This window comes from Budorcas taxicolor, chromosome 2 (genome assembly GCF_023091745.1).
Source record: "Budorcas taxicolor isolate Tak-1 chromosome 2, Takin1.1, whole genome shotgun sequence".
NCBI lineage: Eukaryota > Metazoa > Chordata > Mammalia > Artiodactyla > Bovidae > Budorcas > Budorcas taxicolor.
Window position 1 is genome coordinate 116,303,450 of NC_068911.1, and position 26,632 is coordinate 116,330,081.

Here is a 26,632-nt window from a genome sequence, read left to right on the forward strand (position 1 = left end):
CATTTTAGTCTGCTTTTTTGCTTAATGTTAATCCTGCAACTCACTTATTTTTACATCTCTGAGTCATGAATTGACTGCCCAATTGATGGTGTCTTACAAGCACTGCATCCTGTTTTGAAATCCAGCTCTTCCAAAGGGGGCTCTGTTGGCTTCTGATGGTCGCCTGGGGGGCACTGTCAGCTTGGGAGGACTTTGCATTAAATTTCACGTACATTCAGTTGCATGGTGTTTTTAGGCCATGGCTTTAGTGCAAACTCAGACTCCAGCCTGCCTGAGTCCTGGCTTGTTAATGTTCTCAGGGCTAATTTTGTTCCTTCCCTACATCTGGGGTCAAAGTCGAATGCCATTTCTCTCTGATGGGGCTGTTTATCATTCCCCTTCCATGCAGGGAATAGCCCTTGGTCGGGGGGTGGGGTCCCAATTTTACTTCGATGCCTCTTACTAGCTGCCCCAGCCTGAGATTCTTTTTCTTTCATGATACATGAAACAGTGGTATGTCTTATAATCAATGATGTCTCCAAGGTGATGAAATAATATAAAGAGAACCATCTCAGGTCCCCATAAATTCATCCTGAGCGTCTTTTTAGTGGCCCCACGGGGTTGTCCCTAGCTTTCCTCACCTATTCCCTTGTTGCATCTTGGAGTTCTTCCTGTTCTTTTCTAAGATAAGAGGCACTGTTGTCTTTCTTACTCCACGTAGCTTCTTCTGCACTCATTTTCTTACAGGTAATTCCCAAAAATCGAATTGCTGGATTGAAGGAATGAATATTCCTAAGGCTCTTGACATATGAAGTCTCGTGTTTTTAGAGGTTGAGTCTTTTTCTTTCTTCTGGTTGTCTTTGCAGAAACAGAATCAGTACGAATCTGCCACTACTGAGAGCAGCTGGTCGAGTGCTTTCCATCTGTAAAACTCCACAGAGGTGAAGGATAACGTTAATAAGGTAAAAAGGCCCCAGTCCAATGTAGACTCAGGTGTCGGGCTGCATAAGATTGAAAGTCAACTAAAAACCAGGACTGGTTTTGACGTGTGTGTGGGATCATTGGTTTATTTGGGGTCAATCACAGTAACCTCCAAATATTAGGAACCCATAAACTGAGCCCTGGGATTATTTAATTTGTTGTTGTTATTGTTTAGTTGCTAAGTCGTATCTGACTCTTAGTGACCCCATGGACTGCAGCATGCCAGGCTTCCCTGTCTTTCACCATCTCCCAGAGTTTGCTCAAACTCATGTCCATTGAGTTGGTGATGCCATCCAACCATCTCCTCCTCTGTCACCGCCTTCTCCTCCTGCCCTAAATCTTTCCAGCATCAGGGTCTTTTCCAAATTCCAATTTATTTTGAGGCATCTGAATATAGTTAAACTTCATTAATTCAAACTGTTTTTTGTAGTTGTGAGAAAGAAGCTTTCTGAACGATGGGATATTGTTCAAAAAATGGTAAGCCACTCAAAATCCATTGTTTGTACTTAAATCGGCACTACCAGAATATTTTCAACAGTTCACATGTGAAATCTAAGTCTTCTTCTCCCAGCCTCATGTACACTATTAATTCACTCCCCCAAAAGTCAATGACATAGGGTTAATCCTCACTCCTCTTCTCTCCTGGCTTTGTCATAAATTGTGGGAGCATGGAGAAGGCAATGGCACCCCTCTCCAGTACTCTTGCCTGGAAAATCACATGGACAGAGGAGCCTGGTAGGCTGCAGTCCATGGGGTCGCTAAGAGTCGGACACGGCTGAGAGACTTCACTTTCACTTTTCACTTTCATGCATTGGAGAAGGAAATGGCAACCCACTCCAGTGTTCTTGCCTGGAGAATCCCAGGGACAGGGGAGCCTGGTGGGCTGCTGTCTATGGGGTCGCACAGAGTCGGAAACGACTGAAGCGACTTAGCAGCAGCAGCAGCAGTGTCGTGGATAATGTGTTCACTGGGGCAGAAACAAGACTTTTTCAGCTTTAAATCATGATTTCTCTCTGGAGTACCTCTCATTCTTCTACTAACTGGTACAAAGTAGCAAATGATAATAAACAAACCAACAAGTACAAGAAATGCCTCTGCCTATCACTCAGTGGCCCCAGGAACTGTATGAGGTTCTTGCCTTTAGGGGACCGTCAGTCTGGCCTGCCTGGTACATGGAGACAGTGGGTCACAGGGTGGAGTCTCCCTGCCACAAAGCTTTGGCAGCTTCTCATTTCTCAGGACCGAAGCCAAGCGCCTTCCCATGCCCTTTGAGGCCTGGTTGACCAGCCTCCCTCCTCCCATCTCTCTGGCCTCATTTGACTGCTGGCCGCATGGCTGCCTCAGGGACATCATAGGTTTGCATATCTGTGCATACCCTTCTGGGGGCAGCTGGGACTGAGCCTGGCTCAGCACTCGGGCTTCAGGCCATCCACCATCACTCTGCCGTGGGCACCTCCCAGGACGGTTGTGTGCTGGGCCCTATGGCCTTGCCCCCAAGGACTGCTTACTCAGCCATACAGTCACACGGCACAGACATGACACACGGAGCAGCCCCGGAAGAGCCAGAGAGTGGACCAGAGGTCCCTGGGCTGAAGCTAATTAAACGTCAGCTGAAAATGAGAGAAAGAGAAGCGTTGGGAATAAGCTGTCGGGTGAAGATTGGGCTGGCTGGGGGATGGGAAAGGAGGAGGCTGGAACCAAACCCTGAACTAGATGGATGCCGGAGGCCCCCAGTGGATTTAAGCATGAACCACAGAAGGGACCACCTGGATTCAAGGCTCAGCTCTGTCATTTATGCAGATATTTGTCCCTGACCAGATGACCCAGTGTCTGTGAAATGGGGATGATGACTTTGCCCCTCATAGGATAAAGGCCGGCTGGTAGAGATGCAGGGCTGGCATATTTGGGCAACAACCACCATGTGTGTGTACCCGCTGCTCGCCCTCTCTCACCTGTGCTGAGGCTCAGAGAAGGGTGTCTTCACAGGAAGCGAAGACAGAGTCACGCTTGGGAGGGGGTCGTGCTTGGGGGGCACAGGTAACAACTAAAGGGGAACTTCGGTTCTGTAGCGTAAATAAGCCCAGGTGACTGTACCTAATTCATTTCTCCACCTGGACCCAGGTCTGTTTTATCAGTTAAAGGGACCAGGACAGGGCGGGGGTCTCCCAATGCAGCACTGCTGGCTAAACAAGCAGATCCCTCAACTCAACCCCAACATCCCGAATCAGAGTCCTTGCAGGTTGGATTCAGAATCCAAAGTGTTTTAAAGCTCCCTGGATGATGCCAGTGTGCAGCAAGCTTTCAGAACCCCCAGCCAGCTGACCTCTGACAGGTTATCTTAGTCCTTGGTGGTAGGTTTAGTGCTGAGTCGAGTCTGACTCTTTGTGACCCCGTGGACTGTAGCCTACCAGACTCCTCTGTCCATGGGATTTTCCAGGCAAGGTTACTGGAGTGGGCTGCCATTTCCTTCTCCAGGGGATCTTCCTCTCCCAGGGGTTGAACCTGGGTCTCCTGCATTGCAGGCAGATTCTTTACCAACTGAGCCACCGGGGGTTGCTCCTTAGAGTCTGTGTTTCTGTCCCCGTCAAATGCCCTGTGCTGCCATGGGAGCACCTGGCCCAGAACTCACCTGCTGTCATCAGCGATGGGGCGGGGCCCCTGGTCTGGCTCAGGTGGTGGAACAGCAAGGCGGGGGGACCACTAAGTCTAGAACTGAGTCTCTAGCCGCCCAGGGCCCTGCCCTGGCGGTCGTCTGTGAGGAGAGAACAGCAAACATCAGGCCGGGGCTGCTTTCTCGCCATGAATCAGCTGAGTGTAAATGGAAAATGTGTTTTTGAGGCTGCAGATACATTACAGTAGGAGTGCCCCAAACTTTTTGGCGCAAGGGACTGGTTTCACAGAAGACAATTTTTCCACGGATGGTTGTGGGTAGGGCGAGATGGTTACAGAAGAATTCTCGCACAGCTGTGGGGAGCGGCTGTAAATACAGATGAAGCTTGGCTCGCTTGCCCACCATTCACCTGCTGTGAGGCTCAGGTCCTAACAGGCCATGGACTGGTACTGTGGTTGGGGATCCCTGCATTACAGGACGAAAACCAAGACCAAGCAAAGAAGATGAAATTCTGCAGAGTTCCTGTTGGTTTTGGCTTTTTGTCTTGTAAGAACATAAAAATTATTTACCGTTATTGAGGTTCTTTCTGAATTGCCAGAAACAGCTATAAACTTTCCGGTGTTATCCAGGGAGCCCTCAGGGCGGTGAGTTACTGCTCACTTGATGAATTCCTATTGCAGATCAGCACTTGCAGGTTTCCCCCATGAAGACAGATAATTTCTTGAACCCCAAGTGCGTTTACAGAGCAGAGGTTGGAGAAAAGAGGTTTTACTTTACAGTTTCTAAGTGGGTGATATTTAAAACTCAGTGAAGTGGTTTTACTGGCTATCAGGCCCATCACAACAGATGTATCAGCAAAAGGGAACATCGTCAAGTACATGGCTGGGAGCTGGGGTGTGTGTGGGGCAGAGGTATGAAGAAGACCTAGGATTTTTTTTTTTTATGAAAAAACATACACATTTAGAAGTAAATAGCAGGTGTTTCGGGCTGAGAGGGTCTCTAGAAGCCAGAGGCCGGAAACCAGTTTTCACTGTCACGTACAATGACGGTGACCATGCGGTGATAACAGTGAGAACTTGCTTTATTCTCGTGGGGGAGGGGGAGGTTTGCCCACATTCCAAGGAGGACACTGACGCTCAGGGAGACCAAGTACCTGACCAAGGTCACAGCTGGCTTGTGCGCCTTGGGGCCACTGCACAGCGCTGCCTTATCTGCACCACGTGCAGGCAGGAGACGGAACGTCATTCTGGCTTGCGCTAAGTCGGATGTACTCCTAGGAAAAATCCTGGAGGGATTCTGCCAAACAGCTGGTGAGAAGTTGTTTTTAAAGAATCATTTCCTGAATGACCATGTCTCACCATTAAGAAAAAAAGTGTGTATTGACCTTGGGTGAACAGAGAGGAGTGGACAGGACCCCCTTTTCTGACATAATAACACAGGTGGTGCTTCTGGGTGGGATTTTGAGAAGATGCTGGGAAGGGTCATTGTCCCTCCCGCACAGCCTGGGTTGCTGGGAGTCCTGCTCACCCATCTGGGTCACAGCTGCCAGGGAGGGGGGAGGGTGACACTCCTGACGAGCTGGTTTTTCTCCTTTTCTTGTGAGTTGACATTCCTGTTTCTATCCCAGGGAGCGCAGGTCCAACCAGCAGACTGCCTGTTTCCCATGAGCAAGGCTCTGACCTCAGTGATGTCCTCACCTTTCAGTGGAGAGGTCTGCATGGGTCACTCCTGCCTTTCCACCTGAACACAGGGACCAGGGGACGTGTGGTGGGGGGAGCGGGGCTCAGACCCAGGCTGGGTTTGGCTTCTCAGCACACACAGTAGGCATTGACATCAGGCCTCAGCAGAGCCAGTGAGGGGCATGGTCTGGGGCCCTGCTTCTTCCAGCTCCTTGGTCCACTGTCTTGTGACCCGTCGACTTATCCTACCCTCGTCTCCTGGCCAAGCTGCTTCCTGGCCTTGTACCCTGGGGCAGCTTCTCTGTCTGGTTGGTGGTAGCGCTGTGAGCTCAAGTCTGAGTGTTCTCTGGGGCAGCCCTGGTCCAGACCCCACCTCTACTGCTTACTGGGCACACAGCTCTTTTCTCTTCACTGTAGGATGAGGTGATGCAGGGACTCAGGAGGGCAGCCGTGGGACTGGCTGAAGGCAGGCTTGGGAAGCCCTAGAACAGTCCTGACGTGTGGGGAAGCCGTCCCGAGCGGTTAGCCACCCTCCTGTGTAGAAAGCAGTCTTGCTTCCTTTTATCTTCACGCAGTGAGTCCTTTCAGCAGAGCCTGGGCAGGCCGCTGCCGGCTGCAGTGTTTCCTCGCCAGCCGAGTCCTTGTCTCTCTTGTTTGCAGCTTTGGAGGAGGGAGTAGGGTCTCACTGCCGCTTTGGTGGGACAGTTGCTGTTTGTGTGTGTGTGTGCTCAGTTGTGTTCACCTCATTGCTGCCCCGGGGCTGTAGCCCGCCAGGCTCCTCCATCCGTGGAATTTGCCAGGCAGGACTACTGGAGTGGGTCACCATTTCCTCCTCCCGGGGATCTTCTTTTGGGGTCTGTGATAAGAACCCGATGACCATGTATGACAGGGGGCTTGCTGTAGCAGTCGGCCCATGAGGGAGGTGGCAGGGCTCACACAGGAAATTGCTGCTCCTCAGAGCCAGGGCCTGTCTCTAGGTGGCAGAGGAGAGGGTGGAGACCCGTGGTACCAATGTCCCCACACCTTGGGCTGGGTTCAAGCTTTCTTTTTATTATTATTTTATTGAAGTATAGTTGATTTACAATGTCATGTTAATTTCTGCTGTATGGCAAAGTGACTCAGTTATGCACGTATATACTTTCTTTTCCATATTCTTTTCCATTATGGCTTATCACAGGACACTGAATAGAGTTCCCTGTAGGAGCTATACAGCATACAGCTGTATGGTAGGACCTTGTTGTTTGTCCATTCTGTACATAATAGTTTGCATCTGCTCTCCCCGAAGGCCCAGTCCATCCCTCCCCACCTCCTCTCCCTGGGCAACCGGGAGTCTGTTCTCTATGTCTGTGATTCTGTGTATGTCTTATAGATAAGTTCATTTTGTTATATTTTATATTTTACATACAAGCAATATCATGTGATATCTGTCTTTCTCTGACTTACTTTACTCAATAGGACAATCTCTGTCCATACATGCTTCTGCAAGTGGCATTATTTTTATCCTTTTCTATGGCTGAGTAGGATTCTCAAGCTTTTAGTTTGCACTAATCCCTCATTTGGACACAGCTGGACTCCTCTCTTAAGATAAATCATAGCAGACACTATATGTCCTGTGCCAGCCCAGGCGCATTGCACAGGTTGGCACAGGTGTCTGACAGTTTCAGCTTTGGGGTCACGGCCTCCCCATCTAAGCCCTTATAGGACACTTAGGAGTGCTGACTCAGCAGTTGGGTTGTGGAATGCAAAGCCCAATTGATGTGGGGCTCGAGGGAAAGTTGTCTTCCAGCGATATGGCCAGACTTTCCCCCTCTTGTGAGATGGAAGGTGCAGGGTGTATGCTGTGGCTATTGTTTGGGATTGGCTGCTGCCAAGCGGGCCGGGCTCCCCACCCCCGAGATGCCTTCCCCCCACCCAGAGCAGCAGGGCTGAATCCGGGCGAGGAGCTCTCCAGGCAGCTGTGCCGCCTCTGTACGTTCTACATTTCTTGTGCCCCGAGGAACGGGCAGTTCCAGGGCTGCTGTATCGCGTGGTCAAGGTGAGGGCTGAGGTATCAGCTAAGGTTAGAGCCAGGTGCCTGGGGAGCCTTGCAGGCAGAGGCAGTGGTGCGCTGGCTGCCCGGCTTCCGTGCAGACTCAGTGTCTGGGGCTGCCCTCTGATGGCTCTGGGACAAGTGCAGGGAGTGTGACTTGGGACGCCCCCCAAATTGTAACAGGCCTCCTCTGTCTGTGGTCATTTCCTTTGGGTGGGTTTGGCAACCATTTCAAGACAGGTGTCCTTCCTCGGTCCCTGGGCTGACGGTCACTCTCCACGTGCGGTGGGGGCATGTACTCCCTGGCAGAGAGGTGGGGGTGCAGGGGCTTCTGCTGCAGCCAGTCGGGGGGCTGAGCTTGTTGAAGCCAGAGCCGGGTACTGATGGTGGGTGGGCCTCAGAGAGAGTCCACCGGGCCCACCCTGGCTCATGCCTGTGTACAGATAGGTACACCCTCCACCCCCCCCCCCCCCCCGCCACACCCCTCATAGGAGTTCTGACCACAGTCACAGAGACCAGAGCTAAAGATGAGAGAAGCTGAGTCAGAGGTTACTGAGCATGGGAGGACTCCTGGGGAGGGCAAAGATGGGCTGTGGAAGGGTGGTGATAGTAGCTTTGCCTTCCAGAGCCATCTTTGGAGGCTGGGATGTTTGGGTTTCTTCTGCTGGCCCTGCAGCCCCCTGGGCAGGGCTTTCCATGTGGGGTTGTCAGCAAGGGCTCCCCAACTCTGAAACACCACCTCCCACTGCCCCAACATTGCCCCGTGTCCGCAGCACACCATCCTTGCCCTGCTGGGCTTGTTAAAGCCATTCCAGTTCCTCCGAGACAGCCCTGTTCAGCCTTGCCCGCCCCTTCCTGGGCTTCCCCACCCCCAGCCTTTGTTTCTCTCAGCACCCCGGCCTCCAGTGCCCTCCTCCTCCTCTCCCACCCTTGTGTTTGGCAGGGTCCTCTTTGCTTTTTCTAGCCTGGTTCTGCAAAGCTCCACCTGCCATGGGGCACACCTGGCCGCCTGCTTCATTCTGCTGCGTTTCCACTTCACCCTGAAGTTCTCTGAAACCCTCTCCTCATTCGAGGCCTTAGTTTCCTGCTCTGTAAGATGGGACAGTACCATGTCGGAGATCAAGTATGAAGATTGGTTGCGGTGACCTTCGTGGAAGCGCCAGCATACAATAGGTGCTAAATAAAGCCATCAGTCTTTCCTGCTCTACACCAGGCGTGAGGCCACTCAGGTGGAAGACCCTGGAGGAGGGGGCACCTCACCTCCCCAGGGACTGAGGAGTAGACAGTGGGGAGCTCCGGGGGGGCGGAGGGGAGACGGAGGGGCGTGAATGACAGGGGTGCCCCTCCGGGTGCTGGCTGCCGTCAGGGAGCAGGCAGGAGGAGGCTGGGAGCTGGGACTTTACTGGAAGACGAGGTCATGGAAGCTGTTGAGGGGACAAGGCCAGGCCTTGATTGTGGAGGGGCAGGGGGAAGGGAAAGGGGAAGAGAAGGGAGGCTTTGGGAGAGACTCTGGTCCAGGCCTCCTTGCCCCCGTCACCCATCCTGGGATGAAAAGGGGAGCATTTGGAGCCCTCTCTGGAGATGTTTTGTACTCGGACTGGGGAAGGAAGATGGAGGGACCCCAGCTTCCCTTCCCCTGTGCCTGCCCATTTGCTTGGGTTGAACTCCAGTCCTACCCAACACCCTGTCTGTCTACTGGGTGCCGGCTGCTTTCTGGACTTCACTTTTCCGCCTGCTTTCCCTGCTCTCTCAGCTTCCAGTGGGCAGAGCTTTGAGCACCAGTCATGTGGGAAAAGGGAAGGGGGCAGAGCAGGCGGCGCCTTCCCTGGGTCCCTATCCCTGGGCTCCCCCCGGCCCCAGGGGCCTGAATTCCCGGCACAATGCCCAGCCACTGGCATGTGGTCGGCATAGCATCATGAAATGACTGCTTATTGGATGCTGGAGTCTCTGGGTGTTCAGTGAGCGCCCGATCATGTCTCTACCCCTGCCCCTCATATGTTTGGGGTCCAGGATTTGGTGGGGGCAGGAGCGACAAGCCTGGAGGAGGTGACCGTCTCCACTCCCATCAGGTTATCTTTGGGCAGCTCAGCACATTCCAGGAGGCCACGTGCTAATGGGTGTGTGGCCCAGGTGACGAGTGTCTAAAGGTGGAGGGGGTGAGGGGGAGACACAGGAGCAGCCGTGTCTCTGTTCCGTGTCTGAAATGTGCTGTCCTCCTCCAGGAAATGGTTCACTTTTCTTCTCACCAAGTTTGGCAGCCTTTGGGGAATTTTGGGAGGGAGGGGGGACCCTGGAAGGAAACCACTGTGGGACCCTTTGTTTCCTTAGAAGTGTGAACACAAAGAAAGGATGAAGTGGAGGTGGGGCTGCAGAGGGCTTGTTTTTTCCCTTCAGAACCGGCCAGCCCGAGTCAGAGAAGGAGGGTTATCCTTTCAGTCTAGCGCTTTGCTCCTTCTGATCGTCTGAACGTGGAGGGGGATTTCGGCAGCTGGGGGTAGGAGTGGGCAGAGGGCAGTTTCTATGTGAAACAGAGGCAGGCGGGTGGGTGCAGCGAGTGCCAGGCTGCATGGTGCCCCTGGGATTTAGGTGTTGGCCTTTTCACAGGGAGAAGCCCAGAGAGATGAAGGGGCTTGTGTGGCGTCACACAGCAGGTATTGATAGGGCTGGGATTTGAACCCAGGTCTCCGTGGCTCCAAAGTCCTGCTGAAGCATCCCCCTTATTGTAAAGAGCAGCAGGATACACACAGGCCCCCTCCCCAGTCTTGTTCTGGATCATTCCAGCCTTGCCTCTGTTAGTGTTTACCTTGACCACATGCCAGCCATGGTCGTGCCCTCTGCCCTGTGTGCTGCTGGGTTAGTGAGGGGGTAGCTTCCAGGCATCGAGTGTGAGTGCTGGAGACTTGGGGCAATGGCATCCTTGTGGTGGGACTTCCAGCTGCTACTCCGACTGCTTTTGGGTGGGACAGTGAGGTCTTAGCTCCAAGGGGAGCGAGAAGCCCCCACTGGGGAACTAGGAGCAAAGTCAGTCGTCTTCCCAGGGAGAGAAAAAGCCTGTTTGCCCCCCAGGGACCCAGAGGACCAGGGGAGGAAGCTCAGGACAAATTCACAGGACTAACAGCCACACCTTCCTGCTGGGAACAGGTCCAGAAATAGGGGGAACTGGCTTCCCTCAAGCCCCTAGGACAACTGCTCTGAAAAAGCAGAAAGTAAGTGTGGGCGAGGCTGTGGAGAGAGTGGAACCCTCCCATACTGTGTGCAGGAATGTGAAATGGTGTAGCCACTGTGGAAAAGAGCATAGGGTCCCTCAAGAAGTTAAAAAGTACTGTATGATTGCAATTCCACTTCTGGGTGTGAAACCTAAAGATTTGAAAGCAGGGTCTCAAAGAGATATTTGAACGCTGTGTCCACAGCAGCAGCATCCATAATAACCAAAAGGCGGAAGCACGCCCAAGTGTCCACTGTCAGATGAATAAAATAACTATGTACCTATGTATGTATATGATTATTATATGTATGTAATAGAATACTACTCAAAAGGGAAATTCTGACACATGCTACTACATGGATGAACCTTGAGGATGTTAAGGGAAGTGAAACAAGCCAGTTACAAAAGACTGACACTGTATGATTCCATTTACACAAGACCCCTTATAGGAGTCAGATCCATAGAGGCATAGCTCCCCCTGGAGCTAAGCCCTAAGGGGTGGGAGCCAGGGGCTGGTGGGGAGGAGGGTCCTGGGAGTTACTGTTTAATGGGAAGAGTTCTGGAGATGGATGGTGGTGATAGCTGTACAAGAATGTAAACATGCTTAGTGCCACTGAACTGTGCATTTAAAAATGGTTGAGATGGTGAATTTTATAGTGTGTATTTTGTTATTTTTATGTTTTTGTTTTTTTTTTTTTTGCTCTGTGGCATGTGAGATCTTAGTTCCCCAACCAGAGAGCAAACCCATACCTGCTGCATGGGAAGGCAGAGACTTAACCACTGGGCCACTAGGGAAGTCCCCTATAGTGCGTATTTTACCACAGTTAAAAAATAATAAATTAATTCAAAACAAAATATAGGAAACGGATGTGAACCAAGGCCTCCTACAGGCCAGATTGGCAGCGAGCTCTCTGCATTGTGTTGTTTAACTCTCCCCTCCACCGCATGTCTTGTGTTGCCTGTGTTAGCTGACCCCTGCAGACAGGAAGACTGAGGTGTGGACCATGGAGATCTGCCCACTCAGAGACCCCTGGGCTTGGGTAGCATTGTCACATTTTGCAAGTAAAAATACAAGATGCCTAGCTGATTTTGAATTTCACCAATGAATAATTTGTAGTATAGATATGCCCCCAGTATCGCATCTCTAGTTGATGTTGCAGCCTTAGTAGTCTTGGGACTTTGTCCTCTGAGGGAGGGGCAAGTGAACGGATGGTCTGGGTGTTCCAGATCAGGGACCTGCTGGCATTTGTCATCAAAGCCTGGGCCCAGCCTGTCACAGCTCTGCTGAGACATACGTGGTGGCCTTGGGTCAAGCCACCACCCCATGTGAGTTGACAAGGCCGAAAGCAGGGGCCCTGGTCACTAGGTATGAGTAAGGTGGGCCATAGGCCATGCTTCTCTGTGTGCCACGCAGGGCCTGCGGTGGAAGACTGCCACTGTCGAAACGTTGGGAGTCTGTGTTCCCAATCTGGCATGCTGGTCGCTGCATGTGCCTTCTCTGTCAGGTGTCTTCTCTGTCTCCTGCCTGTATTCTCAACACCTCCAGACAACCCTCTGGCTGCCCTTCTCTTGTGTCCACCACCTCACAGCTGTCTCATCAGGGTGTCTCCAGTTCGGTGAATGGCACTCTCTCATCGTGAAGCCTCCTAATCATATTCCTCCAATTCCTCCATTCCCTCATCCACACACCCAGCCATCTGCCCACCTGTCCATCCACCCAATCAACTGTCTGTTCATCCATCCATCTACCCATCCACCCACTCATCCGTCCATCCTCCCACCCATCTATCCACCTATCCAGCCACACAGCCGCCATTCATTCATCCATCCTCCCATCCATCCACTCATCTACCCATCCCTTCATCCACCCAACCATCCTCCCATCCATCCATCCATCCATCTACTCATCTACCCACACATCTATCCATCCATCTACCCATCCACCCATTCATCCAGCTATCTTCCCATCCATCCCTCCACTCACCCATCCGTCCATCCACCCATTCATCCACCCATCCTCCCATCCATCCACCCACCCACACACCCAGCCATCTGCCCACCTGTCCATCCACCCAATCAATTGTCTGTTCATCCATCTATCTACCCATCCATCCACTCATCCGTCCATCCTCCCACCCATCTACCCACCTGTCCATCCACTCAGCCACCCATTCATTCATCCATCCTCCCATCCATCCACTCACCCATCCATCTGTCCACCCACTCATCTATCCATCCCTCCATCCACCCATCCATCTTCACATCCATCCATCCATCCATCCATCTATCTACCCATCCACCCATTCATTCACCTATCTTCCCATCCATCCCTCCATCTACCTATCCATCCTTCCATCCATCCATCCATTCATTCATCCATCCATCCATCCATCTACTCATCTACCCGCCCATCTACCCATCCACCCATTCATCCATCTATTCATCCATCCATCTGTCCATCCACCCATCTTCCCATCCATCCACCCACCCACACACCCATCGATCTGCCTATCCATCCATCCATTAGTTAACGAGCATTTCATTGTAGCAGGCACTTTGATGTTTAACATCTCAGCTGTAGGATGGACTAAAGGAATTAATATTTAAATGTGAGTGGCTGACAACAGCCATCAGACCTCCAGTGAACCAAAGGACCAGATCTCCCACGTTTCAGCACCAGGTCATCTGGGGAGAGATTGTCTAGCCTTGCATTTAGATGGCAGCCACTCCTCTAACAAAGCTCCTAGAGAAGACGTCAGGCTGTGATGAGATGGGAGCAGAACACTGTGGGGCCAGGAGTCTTGGGAGGCCTCAGCAGCAGAGAGCTGAGCTGGCTCTGCCAAAGGAGTGGTGTCCACCTTGTGTGGGCAGCCCCGCGGGAGGGGTGAGAGCAGAGGACGTGAGAGACAGTGCTCCCTGCAGCTGGTGTCTGGCAGAGCTCTGGCCCATAGCAGGTGCTCGGCAGACTTGAGACTGTCACCAGACAGAGGAAACAGACCCAGAGAGGGGAGGTGACTTGGCCAAGGTCGCAGAGCCTTGCTGCCGCGGGACTGGGGTAGTGTGTGGACTTGTCAGGCACAGCTGGTTTGAACTCTCAACCTCACTGACCTACCTGTGAATAGGAAATCTCACCTCCCTCTTGGGGTGTGCTGCATGGAAGAGGCCAAAGGGCGTTGTGAACCGCTCAGCCCCAGACCTGGTAATGTGGTCGCCTGAAGGGCTGAGGGGCAGGGCAGGCCCCGGTCTCAGTTGAGAGGCTCCCCATGGCCCCAAAACCACCCCTGTGGCTTCCTGAGCTCTGGGCCTCATCTCCTGCCTGTCTAAGGTGAGGGCAGAGGCCCAAGGGGCAGAGGGCAGGAATCTGGCCGCAGGACGCTTGGCCCTTCCTGTGTGCAGGGGGTCTGCACAGCCCCCTAGATTGCTTCCTACGGATTCTGGCCCGAGTGTCACCCATTGTGGCTGGATTTGCCTCCTGCGTGGGTTTTGGAAGGAGGTCCTGGGAGTGTGACTCTTGCCATCTCCTTCTCGCCGTCCCAATGGGGGCCCAGCCTCCCTGGGAGCCTGCAGCTTTACAGCCCTGGGGCCATACTCACCTCATTGCTGCTTTCATTTTGTTCCTGTCTACCCAGTTTCTTCTTGGCCATTGTAAAGAATTAAAACTCCCCAGAAAAATGGATGCTAGAAAAGGGACTTGTTCCCCAAGCCCCAGCCCAGAGATGTTCTTTTTTTGGCCATGCTGAGACCAGGACTCAAACCAGGTTCCCTGCAGCAGACATTGTAATATTTTGATGGTCTTGCTTCTGGAGGAGAGACTCGGGGCTGGGGGTGATTCTGCTGATAATAGTAAGCTTTCTTTCGAAAGCAAGAGTCTCCTGGCTCAGGGGTCCCTTATCCCCTGCCAGTCACCCCACATCCCTCAGGCCTCTGACCTGGTAGCCTTGTCCTGCTTTCTGGAACAGCTGCAGGGAAGAGATGGGGCTATCCATAAAAAAGAAAAGCACATTAAAAAGTCTTGTTCCGTGAAAAAATCATGGTGGGGGGTGGGGGTGGGGGATTGGCATTTATGGGTGGGGACGGGCAGAGTGACAGTGGCTGGAAGAGCAGGTTGACTGTGGGGCTCCTCCCCAGCTGCTGGGGCAGGGGCTGAAATGCAGCTCCGCCCCTCTCCCAGGAGCAGGCAGGTGGTGATGAAAAGGCCTGGGGTTCCCTGGACCACACTGCTGGGGCAGCAGTTGGGGGGCGGGAGTAGGGAGGAGGGGGGCCCCACCAGGATCGCTGTGATTGTGCTAGGGCAAGAACAGAGCCAGTCGAGGCCAACCACCAAGCCTGGCTCTTCCCTTTGGTCCTGTGGGCCCCTGAGGCCCAAGGTCCTCATCTGTAAAGTGAGGAATAGCAGCCCCATAGGCCACAGCAAAGGGCATGAGAGAGCAAAGGACAGGCTCCGTAGCACAGGCCCCTGAACGCATTGAGCTGCTGGGGAGGAAGGACTGTCCTTGGCCCTTCTAGGTTCTGGTTGGTCTAAGAGTTAACTAGACATGGGAGAGCTTAGCAAGAGAAATGAAATTTAATTACGTACATACAGGGCTTCTCTAAGCATGTGGAGCCCCAGAACAAGTTAGGTAGTTGAGGGTTAGCTGTTCTAGAGGAGAAGGGGTAGGGTGGGGACTTCAGAGAGGAGGAAGGTAGTTTATAGGAAGATGAAACGAGCAAATGTTTGGTAAACAAATGTCTGCTGGGCTGTGCAGTGACGTAGGGATGCAGAGGTCCTCTGTTCTATTATGTTTTTCTATAGCGATGGGTCATCCTGCAACAGGTCCTCCATCTAAGTTCTTTTAATTATTTTTAAATTTTTGGCCATGCTGCATCTTCATTGCTGCAGGTGGGCTTTCTTTAGTTGTGGTGCATGGAGGCTATTCTCTAGTTGCGGTGCACAGGCTTCTCATTGTGGCGGTTTCCCTTATTGCACGGGCTCTAGGACACGTGGGGTTCAGCAGTTGGAGCGCGTGGGCTCAGTAGTTGCGGTTCACGGGCTCTAGAGCACAGGCTCGGTAATTGTGCACGGGCTTAGTTGCCAAGTAGCATGTGGGGTCTTCCTGGACCAGGGATCGAACCACTGTCCCCTGCATTGCAAGGCAGATTCTTAACCACTGACCTGCCAGGGAAGCCCTGTCTAAGTTCTTTTAAGCAGTTAGGGGGAGGGTCTGAGTCTTCTGGGCCTTGATTGTTTTTAGCTCAAAATAATCTTCAAGCCAAAGAGACACATTCTGTGTTGGCAAAGTTTGCTCCCCTACACAGCTGACATCACTTATTTCCTCATCCCTTTTCCTAACTCAGGTTTTGGTGTCCTCATGTCCTTGTCTGCATGCCTAGCTGCCCAGAGCTGGCTAGCTCCATGGGTCTCATGCAGATCAGGAGAATGTCTGGGCTGGGAGAGAGGCAGGGCATGTTCATCCTGTGAGAGGGGGCTGGCTTCCTGGGAGACCATGGCGGATCGAGCTCAGCACAGGATGCAGGCACTTGGATCTCATTTTCTCTCACCCTTGTAGGCCTTAGCAGCACTCACTCTCCAGGGGTTTTTCTCTGGATACATGGAGGTCAGTACTGGACCTTGGCAGTGGTTTTCTGTGCAGAGTTTCAGAAGCACAGAGCACGTGTCCACAAAGTTGGGAGCGGAGAGCGTGAGCTGGCATGTGGTGACGTTTAGTCATAATGATGAAGACATTACTTAATGACAAGACAAACTTGTCCTCATTTCTGGGGAGCTAGCTTGTGGTAAGCTGTGATGGCAGAAAGAAAAGTGCAGCTGATTCAACTATTCAAAATAGCACGGAATCAGTTTTTTCTAACGTGTTTCCCATGTGGATTAATTTCTCTTGGAAGATGAAAACATCTCCCCTAGCTAATTCCCTGCAGTGATTCCTGAGACACCTGGTTAGTTCCTGCAACTGGGCTGGAGCTGTAGAGACCACATAGGAAAGTGGTAATGGGGAAAGTGAAGTTCTAGATAAAATACTTGGCAAAAGTGGTAGAGATCACACCTGAGAAGTCTTTTTCAATGACAAGAACTAAATTGAACGCCAAAGTCAAGATTTTGAATACATTTGGGAACAAGCAAGCGCCAAGGACTTTTGTTGGTAGCTGCCAGCAGAAGGCTACAAGGGCAACAAAGCTTGGGACTACTCCCCAGGCTTTGGAAAAGGATCCCAAGAATGCGTTACTGGCAGCTTGAATGAGAACCCAGGAGCTTAAATCGTTTCGCAGGGAGGGATAAGTCACTCCATCCTAGTTGTGTAAGCTAAAGATCTCTGGTCCTCCCCTAAAAACTTCCCCAGGCCTAAGACTTCAGCTTTTGGTTTTAGATGACGCAAACCCCCAGGAAGGAGTGGGTACCCACGGAGCTGTGTTTGGTCATTTATTCGTGCATGCAAATGAGCCTGTGAGACCTGTTCCTGAGAAGAGGATGAGGTAGCAGGAAGCGCAGGGCATTGAAAGCTGAGGAAACAGAGAGGAACGAGGGTGCGAATGCTGGAGATCTACCCCTGTTTGGTTTTGCTTTTACAATAGATTCTTCCCATAACCTTCAGTAGGAGAGAATGGCTCTTCACCGTCTACAGATCAGTGGCTCCCCTCTTTTTTCTAGTGGAAGTGGTCACCAAGTATCAAGGGCCCACTGGGATGCTGTCAGACTCTTTCTAATAATACCATCTATTTATGTAGCACGGCAGCTCATCGGAGTAAGTCTCTTCTGCTGGCTGATGTTCTAGGAAATTGGCCAGCTTCTGAATCCACAGCCTCCCTCCTTCTTCCTGGCTCTTGAGCACCCGTCTCCCTGCGGTTAAGACATCTCTGGGGTCCCAGCTTCCAGCCTTGCCTCTGCTTTTTCTGCGAGTTGGCAGGAGGATCTTCCTTTCAGTCTTCAGTGCTTTTGCTCCCCTCCTCCTTCAGTCTCCCCACATCTGCTGAGGGCAGATTTCTCTTCCCACCTCTGGCCCTGTGGACCTCACTTTGTTTGGACCCCTGTAACAGCCTTCTAACCCACATCTGCTCCTTATAGCCCATCCTCTACACAGTAGTGAGAGTGGTCTTTCCAAAATCTAAATCAAAGCATGTCACCCTCTGGGCTTGAAACTCCTCAGTGGCTTCGTGTCACAGTTGGAATAAATTCAGTCTCCGTATAACCTGGACGCCCCTACCTCCCTCTGCTCTCTCATGTGGTATCACTTCTCTCCTGGCCCACAGCTTTCTTTCTGCTCCGCCCCCACCCCCACGTCTGTTGTCAAAAGGACCACACTTTTTTCTGCCTTAGGAGTTTGTGTAGCTTATTATTCCTCTCAAAACAGTTTCTCCTTCGCCTCACTCCCAACCTTTCCTGGGATTGATTCCTTTGCATCCTTCAGGTCCTAGATAAAATGTCACCTCCTGAGAGGAACTTTTCTTGACCACTCACTCTCAGTTCAGTTCAGTCGCTCAGTCGTGTCTGACTCTGCGACCCCATGAATCGCAGCACGCCAGGCCTCCCTGTCCATCACCAACTCCCGGAGTTCACTCAGACTCACGTCCATCGAGTCAGTGATGCCATCCAGCCATCTCATCCTCTGTTGTCCCCTTCTCCTCCTGCCCCCAATCCCTCCCAGCATCAGAGTCTTTTCCAATGAGTCAACTCTTCACATGAGGTGGCCAAAGTACTGGAGTTTCAGCTTTAGCATCATTCCTTCCAAAGAAATCCCAGGGCTGATCTCCTTCAGAATGGACTGGCTGGATCTCCTTGCAGTCCAAGGAACTCTCAAGAGTCTTCTCCAACACCACAGTTCAAAAGCATCAATTCTTCGGCGCTCAGCCGTCTTCACAGTCCAACTCTCACATGCATACACGACCACAGGAAAAACCATAGCCTTGACTAGACGGACCTTAGTCGGCAAAGTAATGTCTCTGCTTTTGACTATGCTATCTAGGTTGGTCATCGGAGAAGGCAATGGCACCCCACTCCAGTACTCTTGCCTGGAAAATCCCATGGACAGAGGAGCCTGGTAGGCTGCAGTAAATGGGGTCGTGAAGAGTCGGACACGACTGAGCAACTTCACTTTCACTTTTCACTTTCATGCATTGGAGAGTTAAATGGCAACCCACTCCAGTGTTCTTGCCTGGAGAATCCCAGGGACGGGGGAGCCTGGTGGGCTGCCGTCTATGGGGTCGCACAGAGTCGGACACAACTGAAGCGACTTAGCAGCAGCAGCAGGTTGGTCATAACTTTTCTTCCAAGGAGTAGGCATCTTTTAATTTCATGGCTGCAGTCACCATCTGCAGTGATTTTGGAGCCCAAAAAAATAAAGTCTGACACTGTTTCCACTGTTTCCCCATCTATTTCCCATGAAGTGATGGGACCAGATGCCATGATCTTCGTTTTCTGAATGTTGAGCTTTAAGCCAACTTTTTCACTCTCCACTTTCACTTTCATCAAGAGGCTTTTGTTATTTAATTATCTAATTTAGTTTATTTAGTTAATAGTTTAATTATTTAGTTATCTAATTTAAATAAGAATTATCTGGGATTCTTCAGTCGCTTGTCTGTTTACTGGTTCTCTCATCTGAGTCGTTCACCAGTACACCCCCAGCTTGGCACACATCAAGGCCTGGCATCAGTCAGAGGAGGCTAAGCTTTGCAGCCAACAAACACCCACCAGCTCTCAGTGCCTTCAAGCCACAAAGGTTTATTTCTCATCCACGCTAAATGTTCATCGCAGGTTGGGGTGGGGGGTCAGGAGTGGGGCAGGGGCTGCTCTCATTGCAGGGGCCTGGGCTGATGGAGCAGCCACACTCCCAGACATTCCCAATGGCCATAGACATGGGTCTCTCACAAATTCTCCACCCCAAAATGATGTGTGTGTCACTTTCACTTCCAAATCACCGCGGAGAACTTGGCACATAGTGTCACTTCCGCTTCCAAATCCCTGGGGAGAACTCGGAATGTAGCCTCACTCAAGCACAGGGAGTTGGAAGGTCAAGCCTCCTCAGCACCCGGGAAGAAGTGGGAAGAAGAAGTGGAAAGATACGTCAGACGGTGCTTAAGACTCACAGCACTCAACTGATGCTTTTGGGCGGGAGGGTGTGGGGGGGTGGGAGAGTGCGGGGTGGGGGGGTGGCGCTCTGCAGAAAGAGAGAGGCAGTGGAACTTCCCTCAGCAAAGCCGAGAGGTCCCGAGGAGAGGTGAGCCTGCTGTCCGCCAACCCAGCCCCTCGGCGAGAGAGAGACAATCAGACGCGACAGGAGTTCCATCTAAGCAGTTCCGCTTTATTGCCACAAACTCTTGGTTTAAATAGGCAAGCAGCGGGGGTTTTGCGAGTGATTTTCTATAGTTGCACCAATCACGTTAAAGGTCAAATTGTAATATGCCATAGTTGCACCAATCTCGGTAAAGGTCAAATCGTCATGTGCCTTCATTATAACAGGAGTGTATGGTGATCACGGCGCTGTCCACGTGCACGGATATCGAGAGCCAATCAAAACCTTAACATAGACCACGCCCCTATCTCTTACACCAGGCGCCATCTTAGTTTCCGAAGGCAAAGCTAACCCATCTTTTTTAAGGTTTCCCATTTAGGGCCCCACAGGAGAGCATCTAGAATGTTCTTTCTGCAGCTGAGAATGACCTTTAGGGTCCTGCTGGGGATCTTGTATCCCTGCTGTTCAGGTCCCTGGCGTGTGGGGAGTCAGGGTTCCCTCAGGAGGTCAGCAGACAAAGGAATCCCCTGAGACCTGACAGGAGCAGTCTCAGAGCTTCCAAGGCAGGTTACCTCTCAGAGCTCATCCCTGGTGGGACATGTTCCCAGGCTGTGTCCTCTGTGAGCGCTTCCTAAAGGCTCCTATAATAGCCTTGAGTGTACATCTCGGCCTTTGGTGGCCATCACGGTTGAAGCGAACGTTTGTTAAGCACTCATCAAGTCCCTGGCACTGTACTGAGAGCTGTACAAGTAATCACATTTACGTCCTCACATCTGCAGGGTGCAGGTGCTGCTCCCATGAGGGTGGCAGAGGCTAACTTCCTAATTAAGTCACTGCTAGTTCTCTGATAGAGCTTTCCCTGAATCTATGCTTCCTGATTCTAAACCTGTGCACTTAGTCATTACTTCATAGGAAAAGTTTGCGTCTGATTCCCCTTCTAGGTTATAAATACTAGACAGCTTCTGTTAGTTTAAAAAAAATTTTTATTTTAAAATTTATTTTATTGAAGGATAGTTGATTTACAATATTGTTTTAATTTCTACTGTACAGCAAACTGACTCAGTCATGCAGGTATATACATTTTTTCATATTCTTTTCCATTATGGTTTATCACACGATATTGACTATAGTTCCCTCGCTATACAGCAGGACCTCTGCTGTTTATCCATTCTGTATATAATTCTTTGCCTCTGCTAACCCCACACTCCCACTCCATCCCTATGGCAACCACAAGTCTGTTCTCTGTCTCTCTTTAGTAGATTAGTTCAATTGTGCCACAAATTTAGATCCCACATACATAAGTGATATCATGCGGCATTTGTCTTTGACTTACTTCACTTAGTATTATCATCTTTATCCTTTTTGAGAAGTCTTCTACCTTATCCCTCATAGCATCCAGCAGAATTTCTGTCATATGATGAGCAGGCAATATAAGACTTTATGGAGAAGGAAATGGCAACCCACTCCAGTATTCTTGCCTGGAGAATTCCATGGACAGAGGAGCCTGGGGGACTATAGTCCATGGGGGGTCACAGAGTCAGACACGACTGAGCAACACACACATACACACTCACGACTAATGTGTATGAGAAAGACAAAACAGACTCCTTAAGATAGTAGGGTAACACTAGGATATTCTTGTGACATTTTGTTGTTGTTAAGCCCCTTACTTAAAGACTAAGTAAAAGCTTCTGTGCTTTTTGCTTCAGCTCTTGGTAGAGTGCCTGAATCTGTTTGTTGCTTATACATAGCAATTTAATCACAGCACAAAGCCTCTCATAATACACACAGCAGCCTGATGTATAATTATCAGCAAGGAAAGAATTAATTATACCGATGCTAGCTACTGTGGATATCAAATGGAACAAGAGATAGTTTCCATCCCTAGAGATTATGGAGGCGGTCATTTAAACAATTAATTGCCATAGGGTGTGTGATGGACATGCCGTGAGGTTTGTGTGGGACCAGTGGGACCATAAATTCTACGGAGGCAAGTAGAGTGAAGGTGGGACTCAGCTCTAGGAACGGGCGGTTAGGAAAGTCAACCCAAACCCTATTTGGATCGAAAGAACAAGTTCCCCGGCTTTGGAGGACCTTAAGGGGACATACTGTGGGTGGAAAACCTGTCGGCCCACCAAACTTGCTGCATCAAGGCTACGGCTGGGGTGAGGATTCCAGCCTCTGTACGTGACCTAGGCCAAGTTACTGCTGGCACCGACAGCCGCATTACTGCTAATGGGGTGTTATCAGCCTGGCGAGTCCCGGCGGCAGTTGGAGGTCCCGCCTGGGGAGGCCCTGGTCCGCGCGTCCCGCGCCGCCGCATCGTGATTTACCTTGGTTTCTCTATATCAGGCCTGACCTTCCCTTATGCTTTCCAGGGCTCTGGCCTCGCCCTGACCTAAACCCACGGCGGGAACACCCTGGCCACCACACCCAGCGTCCCCAGACCGGCTGGGATTCCTTCACCGCAGCAGCGGCTACGTGCAGCGCGTCCGTCGCGGACAGGAAGAAGCGGAGGTGGGCGGGGCCAGGGTGTCGAGCCCGCTCTTCCCGCCCTAGGCTTGGAAGTTCCGCTTCAGATTGGCTACTACGCTCGCGAGGGGCGCGGCCTCCGGGGGGCGGGCAGGAGCGACAGGCAGGGCGCGCTCTGGAGGGGCGGGGTTGCCTAGGCGACGCCGGGCGCGCGCTCAGGGGTGGGGAAGCCGGCAGGCTGCTCAATGACAAATCGGCGGGGCACGGCTGGGGTCCGGCCCCCAGAGGAGGCGAAGAAGCGGGCGGAGCCGGTTTAAGGGCAGGGGCGGGTGTGGACGGCCAGGCGACGCGGGACGGGTCCCAGGTAAGGGTGTCCGTGCTCCAGGGGGCCCCCCTCAGGCCAAATGGGGCGCGCGCGGGGAGCGGGTGCGCGTCCCGGGCCAGTGGCCTCTACCCCCAGTTCCGCGCAGGTCTGTGGCCCAAGGGCGACCTGGCTGTAGCAGCCCCACTCGGGCGTGGATTGGGGTGGGTGTCCTCCCAGACCCGCTTGGGGCCGAGGAAAAAGGGGCGGCGCCCCGCCTTTCCCCCCTCCCCCCACCCCCGAGTCTGCCACTTCTTCCCTTTTCCCGCAAGTGGCCTCTGCCTCCACTTCCTGCCCTTCGGGCCTCCTGCCGAGGATGGTCCACTTCCTCAGGCCCTTAGTCGCCGCTGTGGTCTGGGCGAGTCTGTGAATGTTGCAAAAACTTGTTAATGCCTTAGGAACTTGGCCGTGGACCGACCCGGGGCCGCTCTTCGAAAGTCCTGTGGTCTCTTTGCGAACTTGATTTGGTCCTGTGTTGGAGACGAGCTTGAGTTTGCCCCCTACCCCTGGCTCCTTCCCGAGAGAGGCCGGCGTTGGGCGGCTTCTCCTTGGGCGCACCTGAACCTGCCCGTGCTTCTCTTCTCGCCCCCGGTAGGTCTAGGAGGTCATCCGTGGTGGATTCAGACGGCTAGTGGCAGCAACAGCTGCGCCCAGGCTCGTATCCGTGTTCGTTCTCAGGTAAATGTAGAAACGATGAACTTCGTTGCTTTCAGGTGATTTTTGTGGAGAGAAGCTCTCCTGTCTGGCGGACTCATTTAGAATTGCCAGTGAGGGAGACTTGGCTGATTGCTCTCATTGGAGTTATGTGTGACTTGGTTTCAACCCTCGTAGAACAGTGAACTTTCTACGTTGTCCTGGTCTCCTAACCTCATTTGGGGCGGGCGGGCTCGGCGGGGAGGATTAGGTTTTGAGGATGGATAGTGGGTACTAATGATCCAAGGGGATAGGGTATCTTTTCATGTTATAAGCACGGCAGTAAGATTCTGGGATGTAAGAATTCAAACAATTTAAGGCAATGGTCCTTCAACCTGGAGCAGTATCATTGAAATATCAGATATGGGCTGAGCATGAAAGGTAGCATTGAATATTGGGACGAACAGGAGGGTCCAGATTCTGAAACTCCATTCGCTGTGTGATCTTGAGCAGGGCTTTGCCCTTCTCTGTGCTGTAGAGTCCACACCTGTGAAAAGGTGATAATAGCTGACCTACTTGTTAGTATTAAACAAAGTAAGGAATGTTTGAGGTGCTGTTTGTGGTAGTGGGGGTAGATGGTTGTTGGGGTGGGAAAAAGGCCACGGACACACATCTCTCCTGTGTGGTTTCAGTTGGGACAGCTAGTCTGTCTTCTGACCCCATCTGGGTCTTTCCTTGCTTTCTATTCATGTTATTTTCCCCCGGAAACAGTGGGTATTCTGATCTGAGATATCAGCAAGATTTCCCAACTATGCCAAAGGAGTAGAACCTTTCCCAAGATTTCGTGTGAAAAAGAGTGGAGGGAAAAGTTAATTAGATACTTTATTTGTGGTGTGTGTGTGTGGTGGGGGATATAGGACTGGATATCTAAAGATAGGAAAAGAGAATTAGAGCTGGAAATTGGGTTTCAGTGAGTCTTGATAGAAGGTGAAAGAAGCGTAAAAGTTCTGATTTCTTGCCTTAATTCTTGAAGGTTCTTGCCTTGGCCCAAGATTGGCTTGAGATGCTGGAAATTTTTAAATCACCCAGTTGAGACAATTCTTTGTGCTTCATTACCCCATCCCACAATACTTCTTTGCATTCAGTTACTAAATTCTTATCCACTTAGTGGATTTGTGGATATTAGAAACATAATTGGAGCTCTTTTCTGAAAGCTAAATGTAGAGACAGTGTAACGACCTAGAAGGACAGTACTGAGTAGTCCCGGGAGCTGTAACTTGTCTCAGGGTGATAGCAAGAGGCCCACTTTTCACTGGCTCCAATTACAGATCGTCCTTGACTTAGGGTGAGGTATGTCCTGGTAAACGCATCATAGGTTACAAATATCATAAGTCAAAGATTTAATACACTTCTGAACCTCATCGCTTATTCTGGTCCACCTTAGACCTGCTCAGAACACTCCTCAGCCTCCATTTGGAAAAAAATAACACAAAGCCTGTCTTGTAGTGTTGAATATCTCATGTAACTTATTGAAGTCTGTATTCAGAGTGGAAGGCAGACTGGCTCTGTGGGTGTGGAGGGTAGGGACTGTTCCTGTATCAGTTGTTCACCCTCATGATCCCATGTTGAATGGGGCTGTGGCCCATCATCTCAGGAGAGGGTCTTTTCTTTTTTTATTGCAGTATAGTTGGTTTACAATGTTGTGTTGGTTTCAGGTATACAACACAGTGATACATATATATATACACACACACAAAAAAAATATATACACACATATATGGAGAAGGGAATGGCTACCCACTCCAGTATTCTTGCCTAAGAATTCTATGGACAGAGGAGCCTGGTAGGCTACAGACTATGGGATTGCAAAAGTTGGATACAACTGAGTGACTAACACACACATATGCATACATGTCTATATATATTCATCTTCAGATTTTTTCCATTAAAAATTATTGCAAGATATTGGATATATAAGTACCTTATGCTATACAGTAGGACCTTGTTGTTTATCTGCTTTATATATAGTCGAGTATATATGTTAATCCCAACCTCCTAATTTGTCTCCCCTTCCCCCTCCTTCCCCCACCTCACCCTCCCTTTTGGTAGCCATAAGTTTGTTTCCTATGTCTACGGGTCTATTTCTGTTTTGTATATAAGTTCATTTATAGTATTCTTTAAGATCCCACCTGTATCTGACATCATGTGGTGTTTGTCTTTTTCTGTCTGACTGACTTCACTTGTATGATAATTTCGAGGTCTGTCCATGTTGCTGCAGATGACGTTATTTCGTTTTTTTTCATGGCAGAGTAGTATTCCCCTGTATAATGTGCCACATCTGCTTTATCCATTCATTTTCCCATGGACATTTAGCTTGTTTCCGTGTCTTGGCTATTGTTAATAGTGCTGCTGTGAACATAGGGGTGCCTGTATCTTTTTGAATTAGTTTTCTCTGGATATATGCCCAGGAGTGGGATTGCTGGATCATATGGTAGTTCTATTTTTAGCTTTTTAAGGAACCTCCGTATGGTTTTCCATAGTGACTGCACCAATGTATGTATATTCCCACCAACAGTGTAAGAGGGTTCCCTTTTCTCCATACCCTGTCTGGCATTTTATTATTTGTAGACTTTTAAATGATGGCCATTCTGACTGGTGTGAGATGACTGTAGCTTTGATTAGCATTTCTCTAATGATTAGCAATGTTGAGCATCTTTTCATGTGCTGGTTGGCCATCTGTATATCTTTTGGGGAGATATGTCTATATAGGTTGTCTGCACACAAGAGAGTATCTTACTGTATATTGCTAGCCCAGAAAAAGATCAAAATTCAAAATTTGAAGTATGGTTTCTACTGAACATATATTGCTTTTATACTATCATAAAGTTGAGAAATCGTAGGTTACCTCCTAAGTTGGGGGCTGCCTGTACCTCTCAACAGACGGCCCCTTGGATGTTTTTCTAAAGTGAATGCAAGTTGCTGAGGAGTCTGAATGAAGGAGAACTGAGCAAGAACCAGAGAAAATGAAGCTGTTCTCACCAGACCGGGAAGCCTGGCGGGGAGGTGAGGAGGAGGAAGGAAACTGGTATTCATTGGGCATTAGCTGTCTTCTCACACAGGCCCCCTGATCTGACTAACGGCAGCTGAGTATCTAGTCTTGGACACTTGACCATGAGCTGTCTCATTTTGCTCCTCATTTTTTGGTTCCTATGAATACAAATATGGGTGCATATGTGCATATTCTTGGATGTTCCAAAGAGTAGAGGGGCAAAGAAGGCAGGAGGACATGGGAGCTTTTGGGTGGGTGAGAGTAGGAAGAATGGGAGAGAATGTGAATGCTGCTTGTCAAAGAGGGCAGGTGCTTGTGGTTACCATAGCAACTACAGAATGCCAGCCAGGTCTCAATTTCATGTTTATGTTACCCTTAAAAAAAAAAAGCAAGTGCTTGTCATTTTCCTGGGTGT

The 26,632-nt window shown here is 50.7% G+C and overlaps 1 protein-coding gene across 4 annotated transcripts in view; it reads left to right on the forward strand.

Moving 5' to 3' along the window:
* Positions 1-26,632, forward strand: part of RALB (RAS like proto-oncogene B) — a 74,502-nt gene that overhangs the window by 4,340 nt on the left and 43,530 nt on the right. For 2 of the 4 annotated variants that reach the window (XM_052656910.1, XM_052656924.1), the window contains exon 2: positions 846-941. The gene's annotated coding sequence lies outside the window, so the exon portion shown is untranslated. Of the gene's footprint in view, positions 1-845; positions 942-22,403; positions 22,539-23,130; positions 23,214-26,632 lie in introns of those variants that run through there. The other 2 variants (XM_052656921.1, XM_052656916.1) reach the window with 2 other exon arrangements.